Genomic DNA, 7,486 nt, shown 5'->3' on the forward strand with positions numbered 1-7,486 from the left:
CCACACACAGCGACACCCAGAGGCCGGAGGATCTCTTCTCCATTTCTATCTCGGGCGACCGAATCAACACGGACATCTACTACAAACCGACCGACTCCCACAGCTACCTGGACTACACCTCCTCCCATCCTGCCCCCTGTAAAAACGCCATCCCATTCTCCCAATTCCTTCGTCTCCGCCGCATCTGCTCCCAGGAGGACCAGTTCAAAAAACGTACAACACAGATGGCCTCCTTCTTCAAGGACCGCAATTTACCCCCCGGACGTGGTCGACGGTGCCCTCCACCGCATCTCCTCCACTTCCCGCTCCTCCGCCCTTGAGTCCCGCCCCTCCACTGCCACCAGGACAGAACCCCACTGGTCCTCACCTGCCACCCCACCAATCTCCATGTACAGCGCATCATCCGCCGTCACTTCCGCCACCTCCAAACAGACCCCAGCACCAAGGATATATTTCCCTCCCCTCCCCTATCAGCTTTCCGTAGAGACCACTCCCTCCGCGACTCCCTCGTCAGATCCACACCCCCCACCGACCCAACCTCCACTCCCGGCACCTTCCCCTGCAACCACAGGAGGTGCAAGACTTGCGTCCACACCTCCCCCCCCCCTCACCTCCCTCCAAGGCCCCAAGGGATCCTTCCAAATCCGCCACAAATTCATCTGCACCTCCACACACATCATTTACTGCACCCGATGTGGCCTCCTCTATATTGGGGAGACAGGCCGCCTACTTGCGGAACGTTTCAGAGAACACCTCTGGGACACCCGGACAAACCAACCCAACCGCCCCGTGGCTCAACACTTCAACTCCCCCCTCCCACTCCACCAAGGACATGCAGGTCCTTGGCCTCCTCCATCGTCAGATCAAAACGACGCCTGGAGGAAGAGCGCCTCATCTTCCGCCTAGGAACCCTCCAACCACAAGGGATGAACTCAGATTTCTCCAGCTTTCTCATTTCCCCTCTCCCCGCCTTTTCTCAGTCCCAACCCTCGGACTCAGCACCGCCTTCTTGACCTGCATTCTGCTTCCCGACCTCTCTGCCCCTACCCACTCTCCAGACTATCACCCTCACCTTAACCTCCTTCCACCTACCGCATTCCCAACGCCCCTCCCCCAGGTCCATCCTCCCTACCTTTTATCTTAGCCTTTTTTACAATCTCTCTATCCTTGCGTACAATCTATCTCTCCTCCCTTACAATCTATCTCTCCTTCCATACAATCTATCTCTCCTTCCTTACACTCTATCACTCCTCCCTGACACCTATCTATCTCTCCTTTGTTACACTCTATATCTCCTCCCTTACAGTTTTCCTCCCTTAAAATCTATCTCTCCTCCCTTCCAATCTATCTCTCCTTCCATACACTCTTTCTCTCTTTCCTTACAAACTATCTGTCGTCCATTGGAGGGTCTCTTTCCTTCCTTACAGTCTATCTTTCCTTCCTTACAATCCATCTCTTCACCCTTACAATCTATCTCTCCTCCCTTACACTTTATCTCTCCTCCCTTACACTCTATCTCTCCTTTCCAATCTATCCCTCATCCCTTACAGTGTCATTCCTTCATTAGATTGTCTCTCTCCTTCTTTCCAATCTACCTATCCTCCCTTACAAACGTTATCACCATCCTTACAATCTATCTCTCCTTCCATACACTCTTTCTCTCTTTCCTTACAAACTATCTGTCGTCCATTGGAGGGTCTCTTTCCTTCCTTACAATCTATCTCTCCTCCCTTACACTCTATCTCTCCTTCCTTACAATCTATCTCTCCTCCCTTACACTCTATCTCTCCTCCCTTACAATCTATCCCTCCTGCCTTACTATCATTCTCAGAGGAGAAAGTGAGGACTGCAGATGCTGGAGATCAGAGATGGAAATGTGTTGCTGGAAAAGCGCAGCAGGTCAGGCAGCATCCAGGGAACAGGAGAATCGACGTTTCGGGCATTAGCCCTTCTTACTATCATTCTCACCCTTCCTTACACTCTTTCACTCCTCCTTAACAGTCTTTCTCTCCTTCCATACACTCTATCTCTCCTCCCTTACACTTTATCTCTCCTCCCTTACATTCTCTCGCTCCTTCCTTACACTCTATCTCTCCTCCCTGACACCTATTTATCTCTCCTTCATTACACTCCACCTCTCCTCCCTTACAGTCTTTCTCTCCTTCCTTAAAATCTATGTCTTCTCCCTTCCAATCGATCTCTCCTTCCTTACAATTTATCCCTCCTCCCTTCCAATCGATCTCTCCTTCCTTACAATTTATCCCTCCTCCCTTCCAATCGATCTCTCCTTCCTTACAATTTATCTCTCCTCCCTTACAATCTATCTCTCCTTCCTTACAATTTATCCCCTCCTCCCTTACAATCTATCTCTCCTTCCTTACAATCTATCTCTCCTCCCTTACAATCTATCTCTCCTTCCTTACAATCTATCTCTCCTTCCTTACAATCTATCTCTCCTCCCTTACAATCTATCTCTCCTCCCTTACAATCTATCTCTCCTCCCTTACAATCTATCTCTCCTCCCTTACAATCTATCTCTCCTTCCTTACAATCTATCTCTCCTCCCTTACAATCTATCTCTCCTTCCTTACACTCTATCTCTCCTCCCTTACAATCTATCTCTCCTCCCTTACAATCTATCTCTCCTCCCTTACAATCTATCTCTCCTTCCTTACAATCTATCTCTCCTTCCTTACAATCTATCTCTCCTCCCTTCCAATCTATCTCTCCTCCCTTCCAATCTATCTCTCCTCCCTTACAATCTATCTCTCCTTCCTTACAATCTATCTCTCCTCCCTTACAATCTATCTCTCCTTCCTTACAATCTATCTCTCCTCCCTTACAATCTATCTCTCCTCCCTTACAATCTATCTCTCCTCCCTTACAATCTATCTCTCCTTCCTTACACTCTATCTCTCCTCCCTTACAATCTATCTCTCCTCCCTTACAATCTATCTCTCCTCCCTTCCAATCTATCTCTCCTCCCTTACAATCTATCTCTCCTCCCTTACAATCTATCTCTCCTCCCTTACAATCTATCTCTCCTCCCTTACAATCTATCTCTCCTCCCTTACAATCTATCTCTCCTTCCTTACAATCTATCTCTCCTCCCTTCCAATCTATCTCTCCTCCCTTACAATCTATCTCTCCTTCCTTACAATCTATCTCTCCTCCCTTACAATCTATCTCTCCTCCCTTACAATCTATCTCTCCTCCCTTACAATCTATCTCTCCTCCCTTCCAATCTATCTCTCCTCCCTTCCAATCTATCTCTCCTTCCTTACAATCTATCTCTCCTCCCTTCCAATCTATCTCTCCTCCCTTCCAATCTATCTCTCCTTCCTTACAATCTATCTCTCCTCCCTTACAATCTATCTCTCCTCCCTTCCAATCTATCTCTCCTTCCTAGTAATCTGTCTCTCCTCTCACCAGGACGTTGCCTGGGATGGAGATGTTGAGCGAGGAGAGACTGCACAGGCTTGGAATGTTACCTTTGGGAGTTGCGAGGATTGACATGACTGAGATTATGGGAGGCTATGGACAGCAACTGTTCCTCTCCCCGGGTTCAGGGGTCAGTCACGAGACGGTATGGCGTTCGGGTAAATTAGGGGCAGGAGTGTCCCAGGAGATTTAGGGAGAAAAACCTGGCACCGGTCGCGAATCCGGAACGCAGTGCCTGGGAAGGGGCAGCAGATCCGAAACCTCGAAAGAAATATTTGGATGAGGACTTCAAACGTCACCGCATTCGAGGATGTGGACAAGTGCAGACAATTGGGAATAGCGCACCTTTAGTGGTAGTTAGATGGGCCGAAGGGCCTTTCCTGTACCCTCTGGATCTAGGGGTCTGTGCATCAATGGACTGAAGAGACTTCCAGAGCAATCATGATCTCATTGGACGGTGGTGGAGCAAACGCGAGGGGCCGAATGGCCGACTGCTGTCCTCACATTCCCCTGCAGAGCCCTCGCACCCCTACCCCTACCAGGCTGGACGTTCTGTCCCTCCTTCGTGAGACAGAAGGCCGCTATACAAATGCAGGCGGGCGTTGTTGTTGTTGTTGTTGCCATAGAGACCGCAAGCGACAGCACCAAAGGTTGGCAGGCCGCGGTGACCGGGAACGAACAGTGGGGGGAGCTTCGTTGGGGGGTGGGGGGGGGGGGGGGGGGGTCGCTACCGGGATTCGTCGCCCACCCCCCCCCTCCCTGGAGGACATTCCTGTCCTGTAACCCACTCCTATCCCGCTTCCAAACCCTCCTCCTCTGCGGTGAATAGGGCAGCCCCAGCCCTTGCCAAGCGCCTGCCCAGTGCTGGGTGGCCACCCCGAACCTGCCCCCGAGGCGGTGGCTCATTTCCCACAATTCCCCACCACGCTCCCCCTCCCACCCTCACCCCTCCCAGTTTGACATTCTCCCCACTCGGACAAAAACCTTTGAAAATTTCACCCTGTCAAGTCCTCTCAGAACCTCATGTACAGCTCTGTGGTACGGAAACGGACCAAACCCGTCCGTGCCGACCCAGGTATTCCTAACCTAATCCAGTCCCGTTTGCCAGCACCCGGCCCATATCCCTCCAAACCCTTCCTATTCATGTCCCCATCCAGATGCCTTTTAAATGCTGTCATTTAATGCTCCACTTCCTCTGACTGCACATTCTACACACGTACCACCCCCTGCGTGAAAAACGTTGCCCCTTAAGTCCCTTTCCCCTCTCACCTTCGACCTGTGCCCTCTAACTTTGGACTTCCCTACCCTGGAGAAAAGACTCGGTCTATTTATCCTATCCAATTCCCCTCATGATTTTATAAACCTCTATAAGGTCACCCCTCAGCCTCCGACGCTCCAGGGAAAACAGCCCCAGCCTGTTCAGCCTCTCCCTGTAGCTCAAACCCTCCAACCCTGGCAACATCCTTGTAAATCTTTTCTGAACCCTTTCAAGTTTCACAACATCCTTCCTACAGCAGGGAGACCAGAATTGCACACAATATTCCAACAGTGGCCTAACCAATGTCCTGTACAGCAGCAACATGACCTCCCAACTCCTGTACTCAATACTCTGACCAATAAAGGAAAGCATACCAAACGCTGCCTTCACTATTCTATCTACCTGTGACTCCACTTTCAAGGAGCTGTGAACCTGCACTCCAAGGTCTCTTTGTTCAGCAACACTCCCCAGGACCATAACATAAGTCCTGCTCTGATTTGTCTTTCCAAAATGCAGCACCTCGCAAGTCCTGGGACTGGGACTGCCAAAGTGTTAAAGGTTTAGATGGAGAGGAATTTCTTAAGTGTATACAAGACAATTTTCTGATTTAGTTTGTGGATGTACCTACGAGAGAAGGTGCAAAACGTGACCTACTCTTGGGAAATAAGGCAGGGCAGGTGACTGAGGTGTCAGTGGGGGAGCACTTTGGGGCCAGCGGCCATAATTCTATTTGTTTTAAAATAGTGATGGAAAAGGATAGACCAGATCTAAAAGTTGAAGTTCTAAATTGGAGAAAGGCCAATTTTGACGGTATTAGGCAAGAACTTTCAAAAGCTGATTGGGGGCAGATGTTCACAGGTAAAGGGACGGCTGGAAAATGGGAAGCCTTTAGAAATGAGATAACAAGAATCCAGAGAAAGTATATTCCTGTCAGGGTGAAAGGAAAGGCTGGGAGGTACAGGGAATGCTAGATGACTAAAGAAATTCGGGGTTTGGTTAAGAAAAAGAAGGAAGCATATGTCAGATATAGACAGGATAGATCGAGTGAATCCTTAGAAGAGTATAAAGGCAGTAGGAGTATACTTAAGAGGGAAATCAGGAGGGAAAAAAGGGGACATGAGATAGCTTTGGCAAATAGAGTTAAGGAGAATCCAAAGGAGTTTTACAAATATATTCAGGACAAAAGGGTAACTAGGGAGAGAATAGGGCCCCTCAAAGATCAGCAAGGCGGCCTTTGTGTGGAGCCACAGAAAATGGGGAAGATACTAAATGAATATTTTGCATCAGTATTTACTGTGGAAAAGGATATGGAAGATATAGACTGTAGGGAAATAGATGGTGACATCTTGCAAAATGTCCAGATTACAGAGGAGGAAATGCAGGATGTCTTGAAACGGTTAAAGGTGGATAAATCCCCAGGACCTGATCAGGTGTACCCTAGAACTCTGTGGGAAACTAGAGAAGTGATTGCTGGGCCTCTTGCTGAGATATTTGTATCATCGATAGTCACAGGTGAGGTGCCGGAAGACTGGAGGTTGGCAAATGTGGTGCCACTGTTTAAGAAGGTTGGTAAGGACAAGCCAGGGAACTATAGACCAGTGAGCCTGACCTCGGTGGTGGGCAAGTTGTTGGAGGGAATCCTGAGGGACAGGATGTACATGTATTTGGAAAGGCAAGGACTGATTCGGGATAGTCAACATGGCTTTGTGCGTGGGAAATCATGTCTCCCAAACTTGATTGAGTTTCTTGAAGAAGTAACAAAGAAGATTGATGAGGGCAGAGCAGTAGATGTGATCTATATGGACTTCAGTAAGGCGTTCGACAAGGTTCCCCATGGGAGACTGATTAGCAAGGTTAGATCTCATGGAATACAGGGAGAACTAGCCATTTGGATACAGAACTGGCTCAAAGGTAGAAGACAGAGGGTGGTGGTGGAGGGTTGTTTTTCAGACTGGAGACCTGTGACCAGTGGAGTGCCACAAGGATCGGTGCTGGGTCCACTACTTTTCAGCATTTATATAAATGATTTGGATGTGAGCATAAGAGGTACAGTTAGTAAGTTTGCAGATGACACCAAAATTGGAGGTGTAGTGGGCAGCGAAGAGGGTTACCTCAGATTACAACAGGATCTGGACCAGATGGGCCAATGGGCTGAGAAGTGGCAGATGAAGTTTAATTCAGATAAAAGCGAGGTGCTGCATTTTGGGAAAGCAAATCTTAGCAGGACTTATACACTTAATGGTAAGGTCCTAGGGAGTGTTGCTGAACATAGAGACCTTGGAGTGCAGGTTCATAGCTCCTTGAAAGTGGAGTCGCAGGTAGATAGGATAGTGAAGAAGGCATTTGGTATGCTTTCCTTTATTGGTCAGAGTATTGAGTACAGGAGTTGGGAGGTCATGTTGCAGCTGTACAGGACATTGTTGGAATATTGCGTGCAATTCTGGTCTCCTTCCTATCGGAAAGATGTTGTGAAATGTGAAAGGGTTCAGAAAAGATTTACAAGGATGTTGCTAGGGTTGGACGAGCTGAGCTCCAGGGAGAGGCTGAACAGGCCGGGGCTATTTTCCCTGGAGCGTCGGAGGCTGAGGGGTGACCTTATAGAGGTTTACAAAATTAGGAGGGGCATGGAGAGGGTAAATAGACAAAGTCTTTTCCCTGGGGTCGGGGAGTCCAGAACTAGAGGGCATAGGTTTAGGGTGAGAGGGGAAAGATATAAAAGAGACCTAAGGGGCAACATTTTCACCCAGAGGGTGGTACGTGAATGAAATGAGCTGCCAGAGGAAGTGG

This window comes from Chiloscyllium plagiosum, unplaced genomic scaffold (genome assembly GCF_037043375.1).
Source record: "Chiloscyllium plagiosum isolate Xiang-an unplaced genomic scaffold, Cpla_swu_hap1 HiC_scaffold_27, whole genome shotgun sequence".
Classification (NCBI taxonomy): Eukaryota; Metazoa; Chordata; class Chondrichthyes; order Orectolobiformes; family Hemiscylliidae; genus Chiloscyllium; species Chiloscyllium plagiosum.